The sequence below is a fragment of the Nesoenas mayeri genome (genome assembly GCF_963082525.1).
Source record: "Nesoenas mayeri genome assembly, chromosome: 3".
NCBI classification, from domain to species: Eukaryota; Metazoa; Chordata; class Aves; order Columbiformes; family Columbidae; genus Nesoenas; species Nesoenas mayeri.
This window is the reverse complement of record NC_137544.1, coordinates 53,736,255-53,750,735: the sequence shown is the minus strand read 5'-3', so window position 1 is coordinate 53,750,735 and position 14,481 is coordinate 53,736,255.

Below are 14,481 nucleotides of genomic sequence, written 5' to 3'. Positions count from 1 at the left end.
TGAGTCTCCTATGAGTTTTGAAGTACTGCAAAGGATATTGTGGTATTACTTTACAAAGTAATTAAATGCTAACTGAAGAGACCTGCTTGTGTTCAGTAATGGTGTCCAGATCACTTGGGAGGGGTGGCAATCTCCCATCTTTCTATCACATATTCGTTAGCAATCCAGCTTCACTATAACTGAGTTTATGAAAGGAAAACAGTTCTGTCAAACAGATAAACACTTCTGACAGTTTCTATCCTAAAGAAAATAAAATACAGAAAATATCTCTTGTGCCTTCAAATGATTTTCCATGCCATGGAAGCACATTAACAATCAAATAATTTCAGTGTCTTTAGCTGCATTTTCTGCTTTTTGGAGAAAGAGTGCCAGGAAAAAGTAAAAAGCACCAAAAAAATCCATTGTCATTGTGTAATCCCATTGTGTAATGGGAACAACTTGGTGTTTTTACATATATAGGGAGAAATAGTGGGTTAAATAGCATGGTAAATACTCATTTTTAAGAACAGTTGAGTCAAGCACTGTAATGATACACAGATTTTAATGTTGGGGATCTCTCAGCCCTGGCTATTCCTGCAAATGACTGTGAGCAGCTGTAGAAGACTACTTAATTCTGGGCACTACAAGTTACTATTTGGTGTCCTGAAGCCTGAGCAGCTGCAGAGAATTACTTAGCCTGGAAGTGAGATGAGGTGCTTCTTCAGGGATGGTATTAGAATTGTCATTTTTGCAGCTGCAGTCCTGGAAGCCTCCTGGTGCCATCCTGAGGTGGGATCTTGAGCCCAACCTCCAGCAGAACGTCACTTGCTAAGGTTAAAAGCCATTTGTTAGGTTTTCTAGACATTACTGGCTTGTATGCCTATTAATGGTAGACGTGACAGTTATCTGTGATGTGCCATATTTTCCAGATTTATCTTTGCTCTTTGCCCTGGTGTTCCTGGAGGAAATACTTTTTTTTTTTTTTTTAATATTTTTAAAAATAATTATTTCAAACATGAAGTTAACCATTGGGGAAGCAGCGAATTTCTTTCAAAATCTTCAGATCTTTATCATTTGGGAAAATATGCTTTAACTGAAACATACGGAATGCTTTAATTAGACATAAAAGTTACTGGCCTCAAAGACTGGATAAAATTTGCTGGTAAAGGGGCAGACGACATGATCTACCGGTTCTTCCCAGCTTCCTGTTCTATTAATTTGCTAATCACTTCTGTGGGGTTAGAAGTGTCTTCAGAGAGTTACGATGTCCAGACTATTTGTTGTGCTACTTCAGTAATGTCCCAGACTGGGTAAAAAAGAACTCCAGCTCACTTGATGTCCTCCAAGCGCAGGAATTGCCTGACGTCTTTTGGATTAGCTCAGCCTGTGTAGTGATTAAAAGAACTTATGTGAAGCTCAAACAAAGTTGTTTTTCCTTCAGTCTAGCAACCAGCAATCACACTAGTGGTCCTAATTCTCTGCTCTGTTATGCTGTAACCCTGCTGGTTTCAATAGAGTCATGCTGCTGTTGAAATGATTTAAAGGACCAGTGAAATATAGCAGCTGAAACATATAGACTATTTTAAAAACTTACCAAATCTGGAAAATTGATTGACAGCTTTTTAATTTTTATTTTATTTTATTTTATTTTATTTTATTTTATTTCAAGACATGGGTGCTCATTCTTTGGGAGTTGCCATAGAAGTTACAAAACCCGAAGTCTGGATTTCACCCTCTAGCCCCCCTTTTTTCTCCCCCCTTTTCTTGGGCATCTGTTTATCTTCCCTTCATTTCACGATTTTTCCTTCCTCTCAAGGTATTCTTCGGTGCTTTGTTCAGCACAGGGAGGCTCCTGCCGTTTCCTTTGGGTGATGTGAACTTGTCTGGACACTGAAAATGAGTAAAGAGAGTACTTTTCCTACTTTTATTGTGCTTTGTATTGACTCCTCCGATTTGAATGTTTTTCCACATATTGTTTTTCGTTGTCTCACACCCTAACAAGATATTATCATATAAGATAGCACAATCTGTTATGAAATACTTAGGGCTTGCCAGCAGTTTTTATTTGACACTTTAATAATGGTCTTTAGGAGAGAAGTGGGAATTGCAAAGAACAAAGAATCTCCAGATGTCCTAAAAATGTACGACGTAGGATTTGCAGAATATTTCTCTACTTGAGAGATTTCTAATTTTCATTTGAAACAGCACAGTCCTGCATTACCCTTGCCTGAATTAAAATGAACACTATTTCATTTACAGATTGTCTCTTAGATTAACCCTGTACCCTGGATGTGTCTGGTTTATTACTGAAAGTGCACTCCTTGCTACTTCTCCTATTCTCAGTGGTTCTGTAAACCTACTTTAATAAAAATGCAATATCTGAACATAATTCTTCTTGCAGCTCACCTTCTCCTCAGACAAGGAAAAAAATATCAAGGAACTATGAGGTTTTGGCATGTGTTTTCTGAATGGTAAGCTAGCTCTCAGCTTCCATATTTTGTGCTGTTTGCATTGTGCTGTAGAGAGTCACATGCTTTAAGCTAATTGCTGCCATGCAAGACTTGTAGGAAATAGAAAAGCAAAGTTCCTGTGGTGACTTTTTTTTAAAAATTATTTTTCTGGAAGCTGAGCTGAGCCTGAAATAGGAAAAAAGAATTCTCTACTCTGTTTTTCATCTTTGGTTTCACGCTTTTTTTTTTTCTTTTTCTTTTAAATCACACAAAGAAGATGTATGTGAACCCAGTGGGTTTCTCACCATTATGTCAACTCAGCTGTCATGCAAGCCTAACAAGCAGAACCACCATGCTTGACCAGATACTGTAGGCAGTATAGGAATAGCAATAAACATCCTATTTCAAGGAACTAATTTGTAATGCCTACATTTTGTTAAAACACATTCATGTAACCATGTCTTCTCACATGTCACCAATCTATGTTTGCAGGAGTGATGGCTTTTGTTCTGGATGATTCTGTCAGTGGAGTTCCCCTGCTGACTATGTATGATAAAGGGAAAAAATGCAGAGAGGTACCAGTTTAAAGCTTTATCCTCATCACTTCTTAACAGCATTTCAAGAGAGGTTTATCTTAGTTTCCTTTTCTGAACCTCTACAACTTCTCCTCACATTTGGAGTTTTGGTAAAGCTGTTACTCACAAGCAGTTCACATCTTTATTTGTTTCATCATGAATGACATTTTTTCATTTATGGGGCAGGGAAAACAATCCTGTAGCTCATCAAGTCGGGTACTGTAACAGTGGGGAGGATTTCTAATGTGTATTTTACTTAATTTTTTAAAGATGTACACATACTTGAATCTTCTAATGTTATTTCTGATCACTTATCCAGTTTCAGACCTATGCTCTGGAGGGACATGCTTTATAAATAGTTTCTTTAATAATTTTAATCTTAATTATGCAGCTATTAGGCTGTGATTTGACAATGAACTGCATGGAGGCAAAAGGCTTTGCTTACTGCAATCACAGGTTATTGTAGTCACAACAGTTTAAATTTCTTTTGTTCTAATTAATGACAATGTAATTTTCTAGTTAACCCGCAATCTTACGGTCATTCATCTTAACTATTGTTTTTAAGTGTTTTTAATAACAAGAATGCAGCCAGGAACCCAGTGCTCAGTGTTATAAACTACTATGCTATTAGGAGGAGTAATTTGTAAACTACTTTCTGGAAGCTACCCATCCCCAATGCTTTTTCCAGTGCTGATTCCAACACTGTGCTTGGCTCTGGTGAGCTTGGTAACCCTTGGTATAGGCAGATAGTTTAGATACATACTGCCAAGAGCTCAGTCCTATCTACCTAGACCAAACTCCTTGACTTCCTTGAAAAAGAGAAAAAATGGGAAATTTTGGAACAGAACATTTTACACTGATGAAATGAACATGGGTCAGGATGACCACTTCCTTGGAAAACTGCTCTTGTTCTCAACAAATTCAGGGGATAATCTCCCTGTTGCTGAAAAAAAATGCCAGTATAACCTACTTTTAGATGAGAAAAGAGTTATTTTTTAACTTGTAGGAGCTTACTAAGCACAATGGAATTTGTTTTGCATCTGAATCTGTCTGCTCATAGTTGGATATATCCAAGTAGTTTGCCTCATTAATATAGTATGTATTACATTTATAGAAACTTCTTCCAGCCTGGAGGATCCTAGTGTGCTTATGAATACTTACTTTTATTTGTGGAATGGATTGTCTTCACTATCTTCTTGGAATAAAGCAGGAGGTAAGTGTAACTGAAGTTGAAGTGATAAGTCTAGAATTGTTATAGACAAGAAGAGAATGTGGTGTGCTTTTTCTTTTTTCCTTAGAAATGCAATTTCACTTTTATGTTTGTTAAAAACCACTTTGATATGCTCTTCTTTATAGGACCAATGTGCGTATATGTGCTTGTTATGAATCAATTTTATTCATGGCACTGTGCAGATTGGAAAGTCTGTCTCTTTGGGAGAGTGAAAGTGAAGTTATGAAAGCCAGCCACAAGCCTTCTAGAAGCTACACGCTTGCTTAACCAGTAATTAGTGGGTAATTTCATGAGTTAGAGAGTGATGCTGGTAGGTGTGGGTTATGCGGGTGGTGTAATGATGTCTTCTGGGCTTGTAACCCATACTTCTGTCTGTTTCTTTGCTTTTTATGGGGGCTATGGCTCTATTGAAGCTAATTCTATATGGGTGGTGTAACATCCAGATGGAGCACATGACTGAGAAATGTTATGTAAGTTTAAAGTTGGAACAGCTGTAAAGAGACAACAGGAAAGACACTATAAGCATGTAGAAATCTTGGGGGCTTGAGGGGTCTAAACCCTGGAGATCTGGAAATCCAAAGGTGAAGGTGGTGATGAGTATTGCAAGGAGGCTGAAGAAACCCTAGGAAAGATGGGAAAGTATGGAGCTGTTTAGGCTACAACATATTTTGGAGGTAATATAGATGCAGAACAGTGTGTTCAAACATCTAAGTACTTTTGAAGGAGGCCTCATGCTGCAAGAGGAAGGAGGCCAGGATTCTTCTTGAATTTCACCAGTCCAGGAGAGGAGACCTATGGGCAGCCTGCCTGGTTCAGCAAAGTAGTAGGTTAAAGATACCAAAGAAGAAGACTAGAACAAGTGTTGTTGTCTCAGATGTGGAGTCTCCTATGTTTTGTGTGTCTTAATCAGACTGTGTCCACCATGCTGGGAAAATATTGCTTTATGGTGTATATTTGCTTCTGTGCTACAGGGCTTTAATATCCTAAATTTGTATAATAGTCTAGAGAGCTAAGTCAATAACGTCCTCAGCTGAGAAGAGATTGTATGTTTATCACGATCATCACAAAAAAGATGTTCAGTCCATTCATACAGGAAATACTGGGAGTCTTTTAAAATTCCCAAGTACGAAATACAGATCATTCCAGAAAAAATCCAGCAAGACCTAGACGGGTTGGAGAGTTCAGTGGGGTGAAATTTAATGAAATATAATAAGGGCAAGTGTAGGGTCTTGCATCTGGGCAGGAACAACCACATGGTAGCCCATGGTTTGGACAAGTGCACTCTCTGCTGGGTTAAGAACTGTCTGGAGGTTCAGGCCCAGAGAGTGCTGGTGAATGGGGCTGCATCTAGCTGGCGGCCAGTCATTAGTACTGTCCCCCGAGGGTCAGTGTTGGGTCCAGTCCTGTTTAACATCTTTATTGATGATTTAGATGAGGGAATTGAGACCATCATCAGCAAATTTGCTGATGACACCAAGCTGGGGGGGAGTGTCAACCTGCTGGAAGGCAGGAGGGCTCTGCAGAGGGATCTGGATAGACTGGAAAAATGGGCTGATTCCAGTGGGATGAAGTTCAAAAAGGCCAAGTGCCAGGTCCTGCACTTTGGCCACAACAACCCCCTGCAGCGCTACAGGCTGGGCACAGAGTGGCTGGAGAGCAGTCAGACAGAAAGGGACCTGGGGGTACTAATTGACAGGAAGCTCAACATGAGCCAACAGTGTGCCCAGGTGGCCAAGAAGGCCAATGGTATCCTGTCCTGTATCAAAAATAGCATGGTTAGCAGGACAAGAGAAGTGATCCTTCCCCTGTACTCTGCATTGATGAGGCCACACCTGGAGTATAGTGTGCAGTTCTGGGCCCCTCAGTTCAGGAAAGACATTGAAGTGCTGGAGCGGGTCCAGAGAAGAACAACAAGACTGGTGAAGGGACTTGAGCACAAGACCTATGGGGAGAGGCTGAGGGAGCCGGGGTTTTTTAGTCTGGAGAAGGGGAGGCTTAGAGATGACCTCATCACTCTCTATAACTACCTGAAAGGAAGTTATAGCCAGGTGGGGATTGGTCTCTTCTCCCAGGCAGTCAGCAATAGGACAAGGGGGCATGGGCTTAAACTCTGCCAGGGGAAATTTAGGCTAGATATTAGAAAGAAACTCTTTACGGAGAGAGTGATTAGGCATTGGAATGGTGGTGGACTCACCGTCCCTGGAGGTTTTTAAACTGAGATTGGACATGGCACTTAGTGCCATGATCTAGTAAATGGACTGAAGTTGGACCAAGGGTTGGACTTGATGATCTCTGAGGTCTTTTCCAACCCAGTTGATTCTGTGATTCTGTGATAAGTTGGGGAATGACCTGTTAGAGAGCAATGTAGGGGCAAGGGACCTGGGGGTCCTGGTGGACAGCAGGATGACCATGAGCCAGCACTGTGCCCTTGTGGCCAAGAAGGCCAATGGCATCCTGGGGTGTGTTAGAAGGGGAGTGGTTAGTAGGTCCAGAGAAGTTGTCATCACGCCCTGGTGAGACTGCATCTGGAATATTGTGTCCAGTTCTGGGACCCTCAGGGAGCTGCTTGAGAGTGTCCAGCTCAGAGACACAAAGATGCTTAAGGTTGTGGAGCATCTCCCTTATGAAGAAAGGCTGAGGGACCTGGGTCTCTTTAGTTTGGAGGAGACTGAGGGGTGACCTCATTAATGTTTATAAATATGTAAAGGGTGAGTGTCATGAGGATGGAGCCAGGCTCTTCTTGGTAACAACCAATGGTAAGACAAGGGGCACTGAATACAAACTGGAATACAGGAGGTTCAACTTAAATATGAGAGGAAACTTCTTCACAGTGAGGGTGCCAGAGCACTGGAACAGGCTGTCCAGGGGGGTTGTGGAGTCTCTTACTCTGGAGACATTCAAAACCCACCTGGACACATTCCTGTGTAACCTCATCTGGGTGTTCCTGCTCTGGCAGGGGGATTGGACTAGATGATCTTTCAAGGTCCCTTCCAATTCCTAACATTCTGTGATTCTGTGTGATTCTGTGAAAAGACTATGAATCCAGCAGAAGGAAACTGCTGAAAACATTAGTTTGGAAAATGCTGTTTTACTTCTTCAAAAGTGTTAAGAAACAACCTGAATGATTAATAGGTTCTGAAAAATATTTTCTATGGTTTTCAGATAGTCCTTCCCTCTAGGCCTTTATTATAAATTACTATTGTTGTCTGAACATAGTCTTTATTCCTTTGAATGAGCATATAGAACTTTTCTGCCCTTCTCATTGCCTTCAGGATATTACAGATATTGCCATGGTTTATCATTTTTCAAAAAGAAAATTCTGCCTCCAGGGTTCTTAGTATAACCTTATTAATCATTATATGGGTAGAAGGCTTTATTGAAATACTCCTTGAAACAGATATTCTAACAGGAGCTAAAACTGTCTGGCTTGAGGCAAGCAAGCCAGAAATATCCTCTGTAATTCTTGGTTAGCAACTTCCATCATGCGCTATTCTGGTAGGATCCCTTTCTTTTAGGATGAGAAAGAAACAGCTCTGACAGCTATTCTGCTCCTGCTGAGCCTGTTCCTGAAGGATACTCGTCCCCAGGACTCTTAGTTACTGGCAGAGATGGGCCTGAACTAAAATTCTCAGCAGAAAGCTGCCTAGTCGCAAGGAAGCTCTACTGTACCAGGCTTTTGAAGTTGAGGCCTTTGTAGAGTTGTTAAATTCCCCATTAACAGCATGCAATATTCTAGGTAGGAGTAACTGAATTAATTAGGACTAATTTAACAATTAACTAAAGTGTTTGTATGGCCACGTTAATGATTGCCATTCGTTAATAACTGGTATGCTTTCCTTGAGGTAATGAGTGTTTAAGTGATTGAGAGTCTGAGAGGGTGTCCTTCATGACATCACCATTCATAACAAGTGTTTCAAAGTGAAGAGACGGAAATTATGTGTGTAGGTCTGTCTGGCACAACAAAAACATTTTCTGAGGTTCCAGAAATCCCAGAAAACTCTCTCTGCAGTAGGATTGCCCAGATATTATGGGGTCATCTGAGGAAAACGGGGCTTTGTTCTCCATGCAGCCTGGGGCTGCAACACATGTGTTCAAAGTCTGCAAACCAGTCTGTGTGTTAGGCGAATGTAACCCAGAGATTACTTTTGCCAAAATTTAGGCCTTTTTTCAAAAGAGTGTTTTGCTCTGAAGTTATTAATGTTATACAAGGAGATTTCTGTGTCAGACAGCTGTCAATGAAGATTTACGAGCTCAAGAATAACAACAGTGAAATTCCATTTGCACAAAAAATGGAAAAATACATGTTATTTTGGAGAACTCTAATGCACACAATTTACATAAAATAGTCTATTTTATGTAAATAAGAGGTAAATGGGATTGGGGGTCTTTAGTTTTGTGAGGAATTATCCCGAGTTGATTTCTCTCAGTATGTTCAATGACAAAAAGAAAATTATAGAGAAAGCCAAGAAGAGAATTTGAATTTTTTGTTATCAGTGAAAACTTTGAAGATTAAAAGCAAAACTCCAAGGCTTTTCCTGAAAGTTCAGGGTTTAGAAGCACGCCATTTATCACAGAAGAAGAAATCATGTATTTGAATGAAACATTGCATCTGGCTTAAAATTATAATGAATGATGGGGACAAACCACTTGATTCATTAAGTACATAGTTCACTTAAAAACCTGTCCTGTTCCTGTGTGGCTGACATGAGTGAAAATAATGCCTTTCATGTCAGCAGATGAGGACTGAACTGTAAACCACAGAAAGAATTAATTTATTTAGGTGATGCTAGATCTTCAAAACACTGAGCAGTTTCTGTGATATACTGAGTACCCTTGTTTCCCACTAGCTCATAAGTTTAGCCCCAGTATTATGAAAAACTGTTTGTTATGTGGCCCCTCTATTTAGGAGTCATTGATATTATCCTTTGTTGCTTATCAGTGTAACATTTTTTTCCTGAAATACTTTTGTCCTTTCTCTCACCACCCTTCAAGCACTGGAGGATTTCTGCATAAAATGGGATCACAAGACTAGAAGACATCTCCTGAGCCATTAATTTAGAGCTCATGAGAGCAAAATTTACATGTGGGACAAAGAAAGCTTTTGTAAGACACCCTTTTGCCCCACTTCTCTAGATCGGGGCTGAATTTCTGTCTGCTATTGTGGCAGTATGTTTTACAGTGACTCTCATAAACTTATCCAGGTTCCTCTTAGCAGTGGTCTGGGTTTAGTCCTGCCAACGTGGTTGCAGAATCTGCCTGTTCTGCTGGCTAGTGAGTCTCTGCTGATCTCCAGCCTACAGCAAGACCTGTTTGCCTTTGTGCATTTGTTCATAATCCGTTGTCTGGTCTCCTTTATGTCTGTCCTCATAATAACGTACATCTTGGGCAGCATGCGTATTCTCTCTCAGCTTTTTCTGTGCTCACTTAAGCTAAAATAATTTAGTTCTTTTCTTGTAAACAGAACTGTACTCAATACTCTAGATAAAGCCTCACCACTGCTATGCACAACAGCCTTAATACTTCTGTATCTTATCTTAAAGAATCTGTTTAGAATAATTTTAAGGACCATGTTAGCATTTTTATGAGCACATCACTTTAGTGATGTTGTTCTCCTTAAAAGGGAACTGCTGCCTTCACTGTAGCCTGGGATGATAGAGTTTTAACAGAATCAAGGTTTCATTCAATGCCTTTACATTATTTTTCCTGGCACTGCCATCTCACAACTTGCCTGTTACATATTTTAACATTACTTAATATATCTTGTCATGCTTTAATACAATCACCTATACACTCTTCAATTCAGGGACTGTCTTTTTGTTGGGGCTTTTCAATACTACTGTAGGACTATACAAAACCACAGATAGTTCAGGAAGTAAACAAGGAATAGAATAACCCAGCTCTTTGCTGCTGCTGTTTTTTCAACAATGTCAGAAACTGGTCTTTGCTAGAATTCAGAAAGCAAAAGAGAGAACTCAAGAATTTATACATTCTGAGACCTCAACACCACCTGAACTTGCTTTAAAACACATAAAAATACTCCTTAGAGAGGGTGAGAAGTCAAGTTTTGGAATCAGGAAAAAATGTGAGAGACCACAGCTAAGTAAATACATGGAAAGAAAGACTATACACTAAAGGAATGGACATAAAAATGTTGAGGTACCTCAAAGGAAACCATAATCAACAAACACAAAGAGAGACATTGCTGGAAAAACTTTGCAGTTCCCCGAAATCTTAACAAGCCAAGCCACAAGTCTATAGTTGTAGCAGCTGTTAACTTCACAGCCATGGAAGACACGGCCCTTGAAGATAGGCCAACAAAGTACAAAAGTCAAGCATGTATCTATATTTTTTTTTTTTCTGTAAGCAATACTTTGCCTATTGTGAAATGGTACCTAGGGAGAAATGGCTTATCTGTTTAGAGTCTAGGCATACTGAGCATACTGGCAGGAAACTGTGCTTTGTTCCTACTGCTGCATAGTGTTATTTTATTAAGGAAGCGAACCACAATGACACTTCAGAATTGATTACTTCAGCTAATTTAGCATGCATAATGATTTGAAAAACTTTAATTCAAAGAGGTTACAGGCCAGCGAAGAACCATTCCCAACTCCTGCGTGTTTCTTCAGGACACTGTTTCAGTAGGTCCTATTCTGACACAGGTGAACGTATTTCTTGCTTGCATTTTTTTGCCAGTTGGGAACACATAGGATTTTAGTTAGTTCTTCACTTTTTTTTTTTTTTTTTTTTTTTTTAAATTAGGGAGCTATGCTACAAAATATAGAGTTGGTCTGTATTCTTTCAGTCCTATGCTAAGATGAAATAGAAATCATCAGTTTTCAGGAGGACATGGAGCAGGTATTAACCATAAAGTGATCACTGTAATGTGAAAAGCAGAGTCTGAAAACTGTGAAAATAAATTCTGCAGTACAAGCGGCTTCAAATATTTCAAAGTCAGATCTGCTGTCGAACAAAAGGAATATGCGCGGGCTCTTTCATCGTCTGATTGCTTAAAAGGGCCATGGTCTGTGGCTGAAAATTAGTAACATATTGAAGCTCTTGAATCTGATGATACCAGGGAAAATAATTCCCTCTGAAACCAATACTAAACTATTTTTGGTTAATGTTATCTCCTACTCTGCTTCAAAATCTGAACCCCAAACTGACATAGAATACACAGCAAGGCCATCTTTGTAAAATCTCTCGTTTCTGTTGAAGGAAACACAATGGACATAAGATATATGCACTCTCTATCTGAAGTACTTGCCAGCAGATATTGCTGTTTCAGAATAGCACAGGTGTGCAGGGAGGTCAGTTGTCTGACTGACCCCTTTTCGTGTGCACAGGGCTTTGAGGGCTGCCATCTTCCCGTGCCATGCTGCTCTTTGAGAAAGCAACATGATTCCAGCCCAGGCCCCTCCAGCGTCTCCCTGGAGCAGCTGAGCACGTGGCCATCACCTCTGCCAAAGTGTTTGGTTTTGCACTCGGCATGCAGAAGAGTCTATGTCTGATCATTTCTGCAGTCTCCACCAGTGGCAGCTCCAGATGTTGGGGGGCCATAAAGCGATCCAGCAGCAGCAGCATCTCCAAGAGCTTTGGTCATCTACAAAGCACCTATGAGCTTTTGCATTCAGGGACAGATGCTGTGTAGGTTTGGAGGATATGTACAGAGATGTGGTCCAGAGGGGGAGAATGTAATCACAGCAGATAAAAGAATCTGCCTAAGTCTATTTCAGATCTCTAACCAGTCTTTGTATTTCTCAGCTCCTAAAATTTGGAGTCAATCATTCTGGTTTTGATCAGGCTTAGCTTAACTAGTTTCTTTATGGAGCGCATATGGACCTGTCACTGGACTATTTAACTGACACATTTACAGTAATCATTCATCTGGCATGCAGCCATTACCATATATAACACTAGGTCTGCAAAGTTAACTTTAATAACAATATATTAAAAATGTTCAGCAGACTTCCTCACCTTTTTTTCCCAGAAAAACAGTCTATGGGGTATCACATTTGCTCATAATTGGGCACAACAAATGAACAGCAGCCAGTAAAGGACACACTGTGACCTCCTGGAGAGGAATGTTCTCTCTTTATTAGTGGGGCAGCTATTTAGCTCACTTTTTTTCATAGAGTGGTGAATTGGACTGGCCAAGCATCATGCCTGGATTAGTTTAATTTCTGTGTATGCCACATACAACTACTCATAACTAAAAAACAAGCATGTTCCGTGTTCCAAGGCTCCTGCTGGCACAAAGCTTTTGCAGTTTTGCATAGATTTAACATAAAGATATGGGGTTTGCCTTCCCAAAGCATTACCTAGAAACTTTTGTAATATTTGGCAACCTCTGGAGTTGCAGTGCTCTATTTTTCCTGTGGTATTTAGTGGCTTCTGGAGAGGTCTCCTCCCATCATTGTTAGCATTGCCATACAGGCTCCTTGTGTTTCAACAGAACTGTAATTATTTAGCACAGCAAAGAGGTTCTTGATGTTTCCATTTCTTTCTTATACACTCAGGTAATCACAAACGATGCGTGTAGCAAGAAGACTGGAATGTATAGTGCGTGTAGTTGAACTGCATATTGAATGCAGCTGAATTGTACTCATCTCAGGTAAAATGTTTTGATTTTTAAACTTTCCAGTAGTAGCAATTTGTGCTTAAGATTCAATAATGTAGGTATTTTTAAAAAGCTTTTACAAGCACTTATTTTGCCAAGACTGTATGTGCAGAAATTGCTAATAAAATTTCAGTAGCTTTAATCAACCCCATGTACAATGTAATGGTGAAAAACAGCATGGGAAAAATGTTCATACAGAAACGTGTTATCAGGCAGATTTTCTTATAATGAAACAAAACTCTTCTCTGATGGCAGAGAAATGTCAAATCTTTCTTTACCAATGTGGTGAAAAAACTCAGTTCAAAGGCCAATCTTAAGCTCATTTCTAGATACTCAGATGTTTGAATAGTGGAGAAAGATTAGGGACAACAGAGAAAGTGGCTATCCAAGTGTTTTTAGTTTTGAATCTTTGTTCAGAAAAACCACCCATATTATATTGCTTTTGCAGCATTACTTGGAAACCACTTAATTAACACATGATTGAAGATCTATTACAAAGGGTAATCATTCAAATGCACTAAGTAGTTTTTTTTTAACGAGCTGTTCCTGCATTTCTTCCGTGCTTTGATGAACAGTGGAATTGTTGAGATTTAGTGTCTTTATTGCCATCAAATTTAGTATAAGTAGAAATAAATAGAACTTTGAACTTATTATTTCAGGTTCTCTGCAAATTCAGACAGACAGTAGATTACATTTTTGAGGTTTTCTTTGTAATCATAACAGCCATACACCGACTTGTTGACAACCAGTACTCTCTTTCCCCAAAATAAAACAAAATGCAACTGAAACTCTGTAGAACATTTAAGATGCCTGAGAGTTAAATTTTCACATAAACAGAAAGTATACTGAGAAAATACTGTTTATTTCTGACAGTAGTTGTTTCTAGTTCCTGGATTTTTTTACATTTTAAAGATAACTGTCAAATTGTACTGCAGAAGGATCTGGAGTACTGAACTTTCACCATGTTACATTGAAATATGTAGGTCATATAGTGGATGAAAAAAAGTCTGACTAAATTAAGGATGACAGGTCTGTTTTCCAATTAAGCTGGGTGGGGACAAAATGGGATGAGACGATAGGATGCTACCCAAAAGTGGGACTCCTTGGTTTTCAATAATTAACCCCTGAGAAAATTAGCATTTGCCAAGCAAAAAGCTTAGCCAGTCAAAATATATGTCTATGGAGAATATTTTCCTCTGGCAGTATGAGATTTCAGATTTCATATGAACCCAGGAATGTTTGGTAGATGCAGGTGTATTTTCTGAACCATTTAATAGAAGGTCAGTGAAGCTCTAAACAGATCTGGGTTACGTATGTGTCCTGATCACAAAGTCCTGTTCAGCCTCAGTTGAGCGCAGCCAAGTGACGTGTCACAGCTACTGCTCGAATGAAACCCAGCCGGTAAAACATTGGAGCTGTGAGCACAGATGGCTTGGACAGTTTTGCCACCTGTATTATCAATTTAAGGGAGAAATTGTTGAAGGAACACTTAGTGGTGGCAAGGTGATTCAGAGAAAAGTATTTAGAAGGAAACACGAAAGTCACTTGCGGAAAGAAAAATCTGAGAAGGTCCAGAGACAACAGTGACATTGAGAAAGCTGTTAAGCATTGTCAGAGATACTGAAAATA